The sequence below is a fragment of the Gopherus flavomarginatus genome, chromosome 4 (genome assembly GCF_025201925.1).
Source record: "Gopherus flavomarginatus isolate rGopFla2 chromosome 4, rGopFla2.mat.asm, whole genome shotgun sequence".
Lineage (NCBI taxonomy): Eukaryota > Metazoa > Chordata > Testudines > Testudinidae > Gopherus > Gopherus flavomarginatus.
The window spans coordinates 46,109,200-46,123,849 of record NC_066620.1 but is presented as its reverse complement, the minus strand read 5'-3'; the positions used below and the strand labels follow the sequence as shown (position 1 = coordinate 46,123,849).

General features: G+C 45.1%; 2 protein-coding genes across 2 annotated transcripts in view; both read left to right on the top strand.

Moving 5' to 3' along the window:
• LPGAT1 (lysophosphatidylglycerol acyltransferase 1) overlaps nt 1-14,650 on the top strand; it is a 947,911-nt gene that overhangs the window by 404,976 nt on the left and 528,285 nt on the right. The gene's annotated exons all lie outside the window — the stretch shown is intronic.
• RD3 (RD3 regulator of GUCY2D) overlaps nt 655-14,650 on the top strand; it is a 32,835-nt gene continuing 18,839 nt past the window's right edge. The window contains exon 1 of the mRNA XM_050951961.1: nt 655-710. The gene's annotated coding sequence lies outside the window, so the exon portion shown is untranslated. The remainder of the gene's footprint in view (nt 711-14,650) is intronic.

The following is a 14,650-nucleotide window of genomic DNA, read 5'->3' as shown; positions in this document are numbered from 1 at the left end:
GCAGACTTCATGCCAAGGTAACTGGTGCCTTAGGAATTTGGCTACACAGATGGTAACAATAAATTAGCGCCTATTCCTCCTAGACTGCAGAGGAATTTAGAGATGGTCTCAGACCAAACCCCTGGCTCTGAGCATTTCCAAACTTCGGGAGTGTTTGGATGCTGACTCCGGACCCAGGCACGAACTTTACACATGGCCCCGAGCCCCTGGACCCGCACCCCTGAACTTCGCGTCCAGCCCTGGGAGGGCGCTGCGCCACGAGGATGGGAACACAGAGCAGTCTTGCGAGGCGAGTGGCCGCACAGAGATTGCCGCGGGCCCCGCTCTCGGGGCCATGTGGCTCTTAGCTGGGCGTTCAGATCAGCAGCTGGCGGGACCCACGTGGGGCAGCGCAGCCACCACCCTGACAGCCAATGGAGCAGGTGGCCCCGAGCTCCCGCGAGCTCGGCCGCCCCGCCCCGCCCCGCGGCTCCTCCCGGCCCAGCCCAGCTCTCAGCCCTTCTGGGGGCCCCCTAGGCTTAGCTCGGTCTCTATGGCAACCGCCGCGGGGGGGCCGGGCACTCAGCGGAGGCTGATCCCGCCCGCCGCGCCGACCCGGCAGCGCCTCCCACCTGCCCCGCTGCCCCGCCTGTCACTTCGGAGTCCGCAGCCGGGCGCCGCGCACCGCCCTTGGCACCCGGCTTCCCGCCGAGCGGCCCGGCCCGGCCCGGGTAAGCAGAGCCGCGGGGCGCGTTCCGCCGGCCGGGCGCGCGGCGGGGCAGAGTCCCGGGACTGGGACCGTGTGTCCTGTCCAGCCTGCAGCCACGTGGGGCGGGGGTGCCGCCGCCCGCCCGGCCCTGCCCTGCCCTGCCCTGCGCCCCGGGGCGGGCGCTCTGGCTGGGGTGCCTGCAGCTGGCCCGCCTTGCCGGGGGGTAGCGGCTGCTGCGGGCAGCCAGGGCACTGCCGCGGCCGTGTTCCCCGGGGAGCGCCCGGCGGAGCGGCCCTGCCTGGCTCCCGGCGATCGCTCCCCAACTTCTCGGCGGGTGCCAGTGGTGCCAGCCCGGGCACGTGCCTCTGCGAGGCGGGGCGGGGTCCCCTCCGCGGTGGCAGCCCGGAGTCTCAGCGTGGGGACCCAGGGGGCGGCGGTTGGGCAGGTGCCAAGTGAAGGGAGGCTGGAGCTCTGTCCGTCCCCTGCAGGCAGCACAGCGCAGGGGAGCGGTGGGAGCTGGCCCGGGGGTGGGCCGGGCTGGTCTCTCGGTGCCCGGGCTGGGTGCTGCGGCGTGTTCCGCGCTCGGTTCGGGCGCTGAACGGAGCCTGCGAAATAGCGGCGGGGCTTTTCCTTTGCCCGGAGCGCGGGGACGCGGGCTGCTCTGGCTGCAGGTATGTTCCTCTCTTGCTCTATCCGGGTCCGCGACAACCCACTCAGCCTCCTCTAGGAGTTTCGAAATTGGCCGCCAGCGTTTATCACTGACTTGGCGTGGAAATTGCCCGGAGTAGGTTCATTTCTATTTGACTTGCCACTTCCCAGGGGAAGAAACAAGCTCAAAAACCTGAATCGAGACTACTGCAGTCTTGAAATTAAGCAAAGTTACATTTAACGGAGGCGCTTCTACCAGGAACATAAGTTAGAATTCACTGGGCAGCCTCTGTCACAGACCATTCATTGATTTGTGACAAGTCATTACAAAGGGTCATGTATCCACTTTAAATTAGATCTTGGCATGCCACTGTGCTTGTTTTGGTCTTTTCCCAGGATGCTATCCTTATTTAAAACACAATTTAAAAACTAGGGGGCTGAGTCCCTTCCCACTTACTCCAGTTTTATGCAGCCATAACTCCACCAGACTCAATAGCAATGACTACACCTGTAAAACTGGAGTGGACATGTGAAGAATTAGGTCCTAAAATATTTGTTCTTGTGTCACTGAGTTTAGATGATGGTAATAAAATATCATATGTTTTTATGCTTTTTTAAAACTAACCCTCAGCTGTTTTTAAAATGAAAGTATATATCTGTCTATCTAGCTAGGACTTATACGCGCTTCATCATCACCCTCTAATTTCAAATTAAAAAACATAGTTCTCAGTCCATAAAAACTGTAGGTCTGTTCCAAAGCCCTTGAAAGTAATGGGAGTCATTCCATTGATTTTAATTAGCATTGGATCAGGCCCTGTGATCTTCTGGTATTTTCAGAAGAAAATCAGTTACCAGCTCAGATGTTATAATTGAACTTAATTTAAATAGTGGTCACTAAGATGATGGTTTAAGCATGGGGTAACAGGGTACATATAAAGAAAAGAAACGCAAGAGAAAAGCAATGTTAGTTACTAAGTATTGTTCAGATCAAGTATTGTTCAGATCAAGATAAGCAGCTGGTATTTTTTACACACTCCAGAACAAGTTCTGCTCTCAGTTACACCCGGGTAAATCCAGAATAATTCCACTAAAATCAGTTGTGTTATTCTGGATTTATTCCCGTGTAATGGAGGCACACATTCTGCTCTCAGTGCTAAATACCTCAATTTAATTTCAGCTCAGGTTGGTAATGTGACCAAGAGCAGTTACCTCCTGGAAGGCTGCTTGGAGTCTCAGTGGAAAGGTTCTGCTGTCATAATGGGCATCACTGATATCCTCTTCTGCAGAGAAGCCCAGGACTAAATGGGTTTTGCAGAGTAAGGGAAGCTTGCCTGCTCTTGTCTTTTCTGTACTTGTTCTATGGAGAGAGGAGTCTAGTTTTCAGTTCTGGAAAACTGGCACTGTTGTCATGAGCACTAATTTCATATCAATATGTATTTTTAAGCAGCTACTGTGCTACACCAAACTTTGAGACTGAGCCCAGTACACAGGCAAAATTCCCATGTAGTAACCTAGGAGTTTTGCTTGCATGGGAATGAGTAAGATCTTCAGGATTTAGCCCACAGTAAATATTTTCAGTGGGAATTTTATTAGTTTCATGATGGTGGCTGTGTTATGCACAGATACACATGCTCCTGTGAATATACATTCCCACCATATGCCACTATGGTATCTGTTGTGAATAAATATCCCTCCAAAACTTTTCAGATGATGGATTGCTAAGAGCATTCACACCATCCCATCTGCATATTCATAGCACATAGTCTGGTCTATGCTGGGAATATAGGAATAATATAGGAAACTCTGTTAACCTTAACAGGTCCATTGATATAAGAATTTGTAATTCTAGGCCACAGTGCATGAGCAATAACTCTGTCCATTTAATATGAAGATAAGTCAAAGCACAATATGTTATGTTTAAATAAACCTGTGGTATAAACCACAGTGCAAGGAATTTCTGAGCTGAAGTTACATCCTTGACTCACCCTTTTGTGGCTACGGAATGCTGTTACAATAACTAAGGATTAACAAAGGATGAGTCAGGGATATATATTTAGTTTTAACTCTGAAATCCTTCTGTATTGTGGATTTACACCAGATCCTTAACATTATTTGAACATGCCTTTAAAATTAGATGAGCCACAAAATGAGAGGAAAAAGATGTTGCTCATGGTATGTGTGTAACATTGTGCAGTCTATATGGTTTTATAAAAAATTAATAAATGAGTGAATATAATGTAACTAAGATATGCTTCATGCAGAAGGTCTCTTGTAAGGTATCATTACAAAGCTTATAATCTACGGAGTGTAATCATCCTATTTGTATAAATGTACCACTCTTGTATCTGAAACTAGAAATATGAAATACAACTCTGAGGGCCTATTGTAATTATGCAAAGTGTGGGCCATTAATGGTGGTTTGGAATCTTGATGACTCCCATTAACTAGGACCAATGTCTGCAAATGACTGTGTTTTACCTGTAAGTCTTCATGTATACGTGTGTGCTGGCAAGTGGGTAATGAAGTCTTGCAGTGACGCATGATCATGACACCTGAACTGGAATCCATCTTTGACCTGGTGTCTTTCCATTGAGAAGGAGGGGGTGAGAACTCAGAGAGGGACAAAAGGATTCCCGCCTTATGCAAAAGATATATAAAGGGGTCGAAGAGAACAGAGAGGGAGAGAGCCATCATGAAGAATCCCCTTGCTACCACCTAAGCTGGAACAAGAGCTGTACCAGGGGAAAGAATTGTGCCCAGGCCTGGAAGGTGTCCAGTCTGAGGAAAAAACTTACTGAAGCATCTCTGAGGGTGAGATTATCTGCATTCAGTTTGATTAGACATAGATTCGTGCATTTTATTTTATTTTGCGTGGTGACTTACTTTGTTCAGTCTGTTACTACTTGGAACCACTTAAATCCTACATTCTGTATTTAATAAAATCATTTTTTACTTATTAATTAACTCAGAGTATGTATTAATACCTGGGGGAGCAAACAACTGTGCATATCTCTCTATCAGTATTATAGAGGGCGAACAATTTATGAGTTTACCCTGTATAAGCTTTATACAGGGTAAAACAGATTTATTTGGGTTTAGACCCCATTGGGAGTTGGGCATCTGAGTGCTAAAGACAAGCACACTTCTGTGAGCTGTTTTCAGGTAAATCTGCAGCTTTGGGGCAGGTAATTCAGACCCTGGGTCTGTGTTGGAGCAGACGAAAGTATCTGGCCCAGCAAGACAGGGTGCTGGAGTTCTGAGCTGGCAGGGAAAACAGGAGCAGAGATAGTTTTGGCACATCAGTTGGCAGCTCCCAGGGGGGTTTCTGTGATCCAACCCTCACAGTGTGTTCTAGCGGGATTCCTTTCTACCTCTTATTTACATGGTAGGGAAGAATAATTCCCTCCATTGCAGCAGGCATAACTGAGTGCAATTTGATAGTCTGTATTATGCAGGAAGCCAGACTACATTATCTTTTCTGGACTTAAGATGTATGAATCTAACAATTACCTGCTCCATTCCAGACATGCAGCCACTTCTGGGGTAAAATATAGTGGCCCTTAAGCAGCAAACATCAACATTACACAACAATTGGCCCATGAGGCTGAATTAAGGAAAGAGTGTTTGTCTTAATTCTGAACTTCCTGGTTTACTGTGTTTAAGCCACTCCACTGATATCATTTGTATTATTTATTTATTTGTTTATTTATTGTGGGTTGCATTATGTTTAGTGCTTGAAGTCTGTGTGGGAAATTGGCATGAAAATAGTTCTGGGTCTCGGCAGATGAACCTGATTTGCTCTGGTAGGTCGGCAGACTGAAATGCTATTATGCATTTGAAGTAAATTGTAAAAAACAAAATAAAAACCCTTTTGCTTCTGCAGATAACATAAAGATTAGCTTCTGTGGAGATTCCTAGCCATAGTTAGGGATCTACTCTGTTGGCTTTTTTTATCTGACATATAAAGGTCAGCTGTTGTATATCAACATAGCTCTTGACTTCAGTGGAGTTATGTGGATTTACACGAGTGTAGTTCCATTAAAGTCAATGGAGCTGTGGCTCTTACAGCAGCTGTAGATCTGGAATAGATATATATATTTTTGCTTGGTAGCACATGTTCCTTGTTATATTGTCCCATGATCAGTTAAAACACATGCTTTCTCTGTAACTTCGGATCACGACCATTGCAGTGTTCATGTCATAGTCCATGTCATGTTCCTTTACTCTCTTGTAATTAAAGTGTATGTTGAAAACACATTGAAAAAAGTTTTTCTTCTATAACAAATTTCTAGGAATCAAAATATATCACAAACTATACAAACATAGGGAAGGTCATGTGCTTTTAATTTTATAAAAAGGTTCCTTACACAATCTTGTGGGTGCCATTAAATGTAGAAAATGCAACACAGTTGCAGTATGCATCTTAATTCTTGAAAGAAATATGATGTCTTTATATCTCCTGGTTTATGGTTAGCCTTCTATCTCACAGCACCTTGTGTAACATTTTCTTGTTCTCCCTTAAATTACCCTTAAAGCAGTACAATATACACTGGGCCAGATCCTCTGCTCAGTGTATGTACATCTACTACATAATATAAAATACAAAAATGATATGCTGTACTTGGAGCTAAAAATGTACTCATCACATGCCTCTGAAAGTTACTGTCAGTCATGTAACATCTCTAGCAAAAGCAACCTGATACAATGACAGGGCCCAATCCTGACATTGACTGGTCCCATTGATGTTACTGACTACTTGAATCAGTAAGCGCTACTCATGTAAGAAAGGGATGGGAGGATAGGGCCTTACCTGGAAGTCTACTGCTAGCCTTCCAAACTGTCACCTTCTAATTAGCTCATCCATAGAAATCATGTCAGACTATTTATAGCCCTGCAAAGCCTATAGCCAGGAAGACTGACAATAAATACATTTCACTTAGACCTGGTCACCTGGTCTACACTTAAAATTGATCTACCTACATCATATGTGAAAAATCCAGACTCTTGAGTGCCATAGTTAACGTGACCTAACCCCCAGTATAGATATGGCTAGGTCAAGGGAAGAATTATTTCATCAACCTAGCTACCGCCACTCTGGGAGGTGGATTAACTACAGTGATGGAAAAACCCTTTCTACCAACGTAGGAAGCATCTACAATACGCACCTACAGCGGCACAGCCGCAGCACTACAACTGTGTGGCTGTAGTGTCCTTAGTGTAGACATAGCCTTACAGTGTTACACTTACAGGCACCTCAGTTATCCAAACCTCCCTGGTATTTGAAACAGGGTCATGTCCTTTGACATCTGTTAATTACTGTGACAATTCCCTTTGTATCCCATATCTTGTGTCCTCCATAACACTTGGATAGTCCAGCTTGTAAAGCAAAACAAAGAATATTTTTTCCACTGTGGTGCAAAACAGAATAATTGAAATGTGCTCAAGAATTATATCTTTTAATTCCATTTGTTGAGAACAAGAAGGATGTCGCATAACTTGTTATATTTGTCCTGCTTTGTCAGTGAGAAGGTCACTGTGCTTTATGGCACTAATGAATTAAGCCTCACAGCATCCCTGTGGGATAGATACATTTGATTATGCCAGTTTTACCTATTAGGAAACAGAGAGGTTAAGCAACTAGTCCAAAATCATACAGGAAGTCTGTGGCACAGCCAGGAATATAACCCAGATTCCCTGACTTCCAAACTTGGCTCTTAAGTGCAAGACTTTCCTTCCATTATTATGGTTTATTACGTAGATTGGGTTCTCAAACTAGGGTCATGATCTCCAGGATGTTGCGAATAGGTATCAGGAGGTCATAATCACTCTGTCCTTCCCCTATTGCTAAGTATAAAGGTGAGAGGATCATGGCTAGATGGGGAAGGGGTGGTGGTACTACGGGCCCTGGTATGGAAAAAGCGGTCCCCCTATGGAAAAGGTGGAGAACTGTTGATGCAGTTCATTTTACTGAAAACTATGGCAGGAAGAAAGCAGATATTTTTATTACAGTTCTATGGCATGTTATATAATTACTATTACAGAGGCATCAGTAGCAACTTCATAATTAGGGCTGTGCTGAGCTTTTCACTTAAAGCAGGATTAAAACTCCCATTTGAGATGTCAGTGATTGAATTTAGTCTCCAGATTTAACACAGTTGCTGTTCAGAGGACAGATGGATTGATGGTGGGTTTTTGGATAATGTAGTTATTAACTTTCCCTCACCTAGTTTCACTTTTTTGCCTCCCTGTGACCCACAGTCCCTCCAAACTCCCTCTACATATTTGCTCACAGATTATCATCACATCCCTGATGCTGGGTTTGTCACATTGTTAAAATGTATCCCCACTATTTTTCATAATCTTTTCACATGCTGTACGGAAAGCTCAAAGGTGTGTCAGTATCTGCCATGCACTGCTACCATTCAGTTGTCTGCTCCCTGACTGCCCAGCTTCATTCCTCAGGCAGTCCCTCACCACTGCTAGCATCCTCAGAGCTGGTGAGATAGGCGGGGCAGCACGGAGCATCATGGCCAGGTGCTGAATTTCTTTGCCTGGCTAACAGGTTGATCATCTAGGACCAGCTCTATAGCCAAGTGAAGTCAATGGGAGTCTTTCCATTGATTTCAGTGGGCTTTGAATTAACTTCATAGACAATCATCCAAGCCCTTAGTGGTAGACTTCTTCCTCCTACTCCTACAAGTACCCCCCAAGGCTCCAGCAAACCAATAAATTTTGCCTGTGGCATTCCTGTATTGATAGGACTGTATAGTAAGTTTGACAATGTGCCCCTCCAAGATCCAAGCCCTGCTTTTCAACCCAATTTGACTGCCAGTTTCACCTTCTGCCTCCTCCCTCTGTTTTGTTTGTTGGTGTCTTTTCTTAGTGTATGTGCAATGTGCCTCGGGTGGCATGTGATCAGGTTTTATCACCGAATTTGGTCTTCTGGTTGGATGATTAGCTTTCCTGGCCTGGGCCAGGTACTGACGGGGAGTGCAACATGAACGCTGATCCATGCCCTCTTTTGTTGGTGTTGGAGGCAGGGTCATGGCATCGGGGAGAAAGGGAAACACTTTGTTTGCTGAACTCTTCTTTCTGCCAGGGAAGCACATTCTCCATCTGATGATTCTCCTGTGATTCACAACAGAGCAGACCTCTTCTAACAAAACTTAGCAAGTCTGTCAAACTGGGACTCCCAGTAGTTGAGCGTAACTGATTTGTAGGAGCCTAAAGGGGATCGGGATCTGTCTATATGAGCAGCCTGCAGTCCGAATAGCCAGCCAGCAAGGCAAAGAAATGTATACTACAGCTCACTAGTGGGGCTGGGGAAGGGATAGAGAGCAGACCTCATTTTCATCAGGCTGGCTCGGGGCTGGGGTGCTGAAGGGAGTGAGGACTCTGGCCGGGGGTGCAGGCTCCACGAGCTACATGCTCCTCATCCCTGGCGCCACCCTGGAGTTATTTCCTGCAGCCTGCCATAGGCGCCGACTCCGTGGATGCTCTGGGGCTGGAGCACCCAGGGAAAAATTAGTGGGTGCCCTGCACCCACCAGCAGCCAAGCTCCCCTCACCACCTGCATCCCCCAGTGCATCGCGTCCCTGCTCCTCCGCCTACCTCCCAGTGCTTCCTGCTACCAAACAGCTGTTTGGCGGCGCTTAGGACTTTCCGGGTTGGGGAAGGGGAGCGGGAATGTGGTGCGCTCAGGGGAGGAGGTGGGGCTGGGGTGGGGATTTGGGGCAGGGGTTGGAATAGGGGCAGGGAGGGGGCAGAGTTGGGGCAGGGACTTTGGGGAAGGGATTGGAATGGGGGCATGGAAGGGCTGGGAAGTGGTGGAGCATGGGTGGGTCCTCATGGAAGGGGTGGAGTGAGGGTTTTGCAGTCTGTTACCAACCAAGTTTGAAGTTGTCAGCTATTTTGACTTGACAATTGGTGTAGGACTAGAGAAAGGTGTGTATCTATGCTGTGCCAAGAATATTATACCATTGTGATATCAGAGAGAACTCAACCAATCACCATCCTTACTCAATAGCTAATTTGCATGCTATAGTTTCATTGGTTGTATGAGGGAGACTTCACAGATGGTGGATTACTTGGCCCGACTGCCACACCCTTGTGCTTAGCTGCCACCTCACATGTCAGCACAACTATCTACACAACAACACAGCCAAGTCCAAATACAGATAGCCCCTCACCCCAGCACACACCCTTTATTTGCCACCAACACAAATCAACCAAAATCTCCCAGCACAACACAACCCAGGTGCAAATCAACAGCTTCCCATCACAACACACATTTGCCACCTTCACTCATACTTACCACAAACTTGAGTGGCTAAGTGGCAAGTCCTTTGCTAGTAAGCATATATTGAGCTACTGTGACAATGCAATAAAAGTCAGTAGAAGAATCACTGTAAGATGCTATACAATTTAAGGGTGTAGAAAAAAGGTATATATTATATGAGAAACGGTACGTGACCCTGTAATTAAAGATTACATGATAACGCAGTCTCAAAAGGGTAGATAAAAAGTTGTGTGTGCAACCCTAATTTTGGCACGTGTGCTTAACTGTGCAGTCTTAACATTCTCTTAGTGTAGTTTTTTGTATGGAATGTGGTACAGTTTGCAAGCAACACTGAGATGGTTTTCGTCTCAGGATATCAAACCTAATATTGATGCTCTGGTTGATGCAAAATGCTGCCAGCTAAGTGGCCAAAAATGAAATGATTGTCAAAATTAGCACTGACTTTTTGCATTACAATTTTTAAAAAATGTACGTGGACTTTTAATAGCATACTATATTACTCTTGATTTTTTTTCATTTTTGACTATACTTTTGTTTCGTTTTATGGAAAACTTTCAGTGATGCAGCCCTCAGGCCAAAGCACTAGTCCTCACGTGGCCCTTGTGATGGTTTGAATTTGAGATCCCTGGTTTAGGAGTCAGAGGGAGGACATGCTGGTTGCTTCCCGGGAGCCGTGCAGCGTGGTGGCTAGCAGGGAGCCTGTGAGCCTTGCTTCACGCCATTGCCAACTGAACAGTCAACAGCCCGGTCAGCAGTGCTGACCAGAGCCGCCAGGATCTCTGTCTGACCGGGTGTTCCAGTTGAAAACTGGACACCTGGTCACCCTAGCCACAACACATATGGGCTTGGTACTTTACTGGCTCCTCAGTTCATTGTCTGTACTAGCTCCCCCATTGATTTCCTCCCTCCCTGGCCCTTCCACTTCTACATCTTTATATTTATAAATGTTTAAGGGTGGAACAGGGAGCCAGAGACAAAGAGCACAAGGGGGAACACTGAGAGAGTCAAGGGAGGAAGAATTGGAAGAGGAATGGAGGCAGCCACAGGGAGCTAGTGAAGATACAGAGGATGGAGTGACCTATCTCTGGAAGGAAAGGCCTACACAGAAAGGGCTGTTAGTTTAGCTGTTTGCTCAATGGCATTTCCTATGAACATGACCACTGACAATCAAGGAAACACCCATTAGACCAATATTAACATCCAGCTACAGGTACAAGTATAGAAGTATTGCATAATCCAGGTACATGTACATCCAGATACAGGTATAGTTATAGAGTACATTGAAAAAACAAATATGTAAAATATATTATCTGATGTCAAACATGGTCAACGCTGAGGAGAAGGTGTTATTTCCAAAAGGAAATATAGAGTTGAGTAGGCAAAATTCCTGAAACTCTACACTACTTCTGGAGTGGGGATTTTTATGAACAGTTTAATATTTTTAATTTATTAGTATTTGACCAGTTTATAAACTGAGCATGGTCAAAGCCAGCTCTCTGAAACATGAATGGACTACTCTGAGCAGCAGCAAAACTGACTTATTGTCCAACAGAAGGATTTGTAGCCAAATGAAGCACTGTTTTTATTTAACACAGATGGCTGTGTTAGCCCTTTTCCCCAAAAGGGAGCCAGGCTGAGCCCTCTTGGTCATCAGCATCCTGCAACCTGACTGTAAGCCCCAGTCCGTTGTGTCTTTCCTAAAAGAAAAGACATTTCATGTTACTTAACGATTAGCCCCAGTGTGGACTTTAAATTGAAAAGAGCAGTTGCAATTAGTGGAGCCCCTGCTCCCTTCCCTGGGCTGAAAAGACCAATGGCAGGTTGAGTGGGGGTGGCTTGTCAGTTCCACTGAGTGTATGTGGCCAGTTTCCAGCACTAGAAAGGAGGAGGAGAGAAAAACAGCTTCATGCATACAAGAACCACCTAGGGACAACTAACACTGGCTGTAGCTTTGCATGAGATGCTTGGACTGGATTTTCCCTCTGTTAGAAAACAGGCAGTGTGAATTGCAGGGAATCTGCTCTGCCTGCCCTTCGCCCTTCTTGCTGGGGCGTGTGATTTTTCAAAAGCACCTAGGACACTGAGGACTAAAAGCCCTGTTGAAAGCCTGTGGGACTTGTATTCCCAAGTCATTTAGATACGTTGTGGGGACTGGAAAAATCAATCTGCAGTCCTTGCTCAGACAAAACTCCCATTGATGCCAGTGTGCCTGAACTCTTTTCAGAAGTGATTATCATCTTGCAGCATCGTTCTGATGCCCTGCTACAGCAACGCTTTTCAAAGCTGTACTCCCTCATAGCACTAGTCTCTTTGATAAAGAGCCACTGAAAGAGATCAAAAAGCTGAAGGTCATAAGAAGCGCTCAGCACATTGCAAGATTTTACCAATAGTGAGTCAGCGGGAATTAAAACCCAGATTTCTTGACTCTCTGTTTCCTGCTCTATCCATGAGGGGCCCTGCTGCCTCTAATAAAACAGCCAGCAATGGTAATAGGTGGAACATGATGGGAGGTTAAAATCTGTTCAGCTTCACAAATTACCCTTACAGGACCTATCTCTCCTCTCACTAGGCTGTGTGTACACTGGTGCATATATACCAGTGTGAGGTCAGACTCAGACAGTAATAAGAACAGGCTAGTTGACAGGAATATAGCACTAATTAGCCTGTTGGCTGGTAAAACGTTGGTAAAATACCCACACGTTATATGAGAAACCCAGCTCAACCTGTATCAGATGAAGGAAGGTGCTGGCTGAGTGTTGTAGGTATTTGCATCTTTTCTAAATAACTGCAGAATAGTTTCTCTTTAATATGAATTACCCAGTCATGTGAGTGAGAGTGCAGAGACATTTAAATCTTTACAATATCTTAGTTCATTCTACCATCCCCTTTTGCTAGCAGTGAGCTTGCCTCAGTGCCTCTTACTGGATCATGTCAAGGTATCTTAACCTTTAATAATGTAGTGGTGAACACATGCTAAACTCACAAATACAAAAATACCATCTAAGTATGTAACAGAGCATAGATGCATTTTAGGGTACTGGAGTTATGGACTCAGAACCATCAGCACGCCATTTCCATGTGAGCTTAGTTACCTATACAGGTGGGCCAAATCTGAAACAGGCAAACATTGCCATCTGTGGTAATGTGAAAGTGAGAGAGGCTGGCTTGAAAGAAACAAGTCATCCTGGTGATATTACCTTTATCATTAACAGGAAGGGAACTGTCTCCTGCTCCCACTGTACTGTACGGGAGTTCAGTAGGAGCAGGATCATTTCCAATAGTTGTTGCTCTGCCTGCTAACGTAAGGGTAATCAAAGCTTCAGGGCATAAACTAATCACCACAGGGTTCCCTCATGTGCATAGCTAGTTAGGGCAGGGGTAGGCAACCTGTGGCACGGGTGCCGAAGGCGGCACGTGAGCTGATTTTCAGTGGCACTCACACTGCCAGGGTCCTGGCCACCGGTCCAGGGGGCTCTGCATTTTAATTAAATTTTAAATGAAGCTTCTTAAACATTTTAAAAACCTTATTTACTTTACATACAACAGTATTTTAGTTATATATTACTGACTTATGGAAAGAAATCTTCTAAAAACGTTAAAATGTATGACTGACACGCAAAACCTTAAATTAGAGTGAATGAATGAAGACTCGGCACAGCAATTCCGGAAGGTTGCCAACCCCTGAGCTAGGGCATCATTATTTATAGAGCACCAGAAGTGTATGTGTTGCCTTACGCACATATATGATCCTTGCCTCACAGAACTTGCAATCTTTGCTTTGTTTTTTACCTTCTTCTGAAGAATCGGGTACTGGTTGCTGTTACATGCAGTATACTGGACCAGTGCTTTGATCCAGTGTGGCACATTTTCTGATTCTGGAAGAGTCTAAAAATTAGATGGTGCAATATTTTCAAACTTGGGACCCCAAGAACAGAATATAGACTTCTTGGGGCACCTTTCTTTAATGGTGTGGATTCTTTTAGCAACATGCACATTGACGGACAATCATATCACCTAGATTTGTAGTTTCTGTAGGAAACTGGGAGGTAATTGTAAGAACCATTTCCAGGTTTGTGCCCCACTCTGATGCCAATGTGCTGATGCATAGCACACTTTGATTACTTCCAGACTCCACTTTTGGAAATGTGACTTTATTGATTTGTTGACTGATCTTTGAGCAAAACCCTTGCAGAATGGGGCAATCTTACCAAAAAAGGTTCCTCCCAAGCTAGCTATTTTCAATACATTTTCCCACTCCTTCTGTATTAGAATCTGATTTTGCATACATTACAAATTGCAATTCTAGGGACTCCACAAATGTTATCTTAGAGATCTTGTTCCCTACTGTATTTGTATTTGTATTTATTTTTATTTTTCATTTTATTACTTACACTTTTAGGGTCATGGCGAAAATATGAAATCACACACAGTTACATCTTAAAATGACATAGCGTCAAACTGGAAATCTCCCACTGCCAACACAGAACTCCAACCCTCCTAGCTTATCTCATCAGGCAAAAGCCTGGGTAAATAAATAGATAGATCTACATCATGCCCCGAAAGTCGGTTGACTCGTGAACTTCTGGACCAGCACAGGAAACAAGTTCCAGAATTGAGGGGCTCCTCCCAGAGAATACTGTGATGCTAAATATACTAATCTAGATTTGTCAGCTCGAGCATACCACCTGGTCTCAACCTCCAGGTTGAGGCATGAAGAGAGAAGTGGCCTCAAAGATAACCAGGATCCAAACCATGCAGGGCTTTTTAGATTAAAATCAACCCCAGGAATTGCACCTGAATACTAAATTGGATGCCAGTGATGTCTATGGAGTAACAGTGCAATGAGCTCCATACCTGGCACACCAGTAAGCAAGCAGACTGCTTTGTTCCACTCTAGCTGAAGTTTCCAAGTGGTCTTCAAATGTAGTCCTGAATAGAGCATCTTGCAGTAATGCAGTCTTGAAGTGACAAAGGTGTGGCTCACTGAGATTAGGTCCACTTTTGAAACAGTTTCC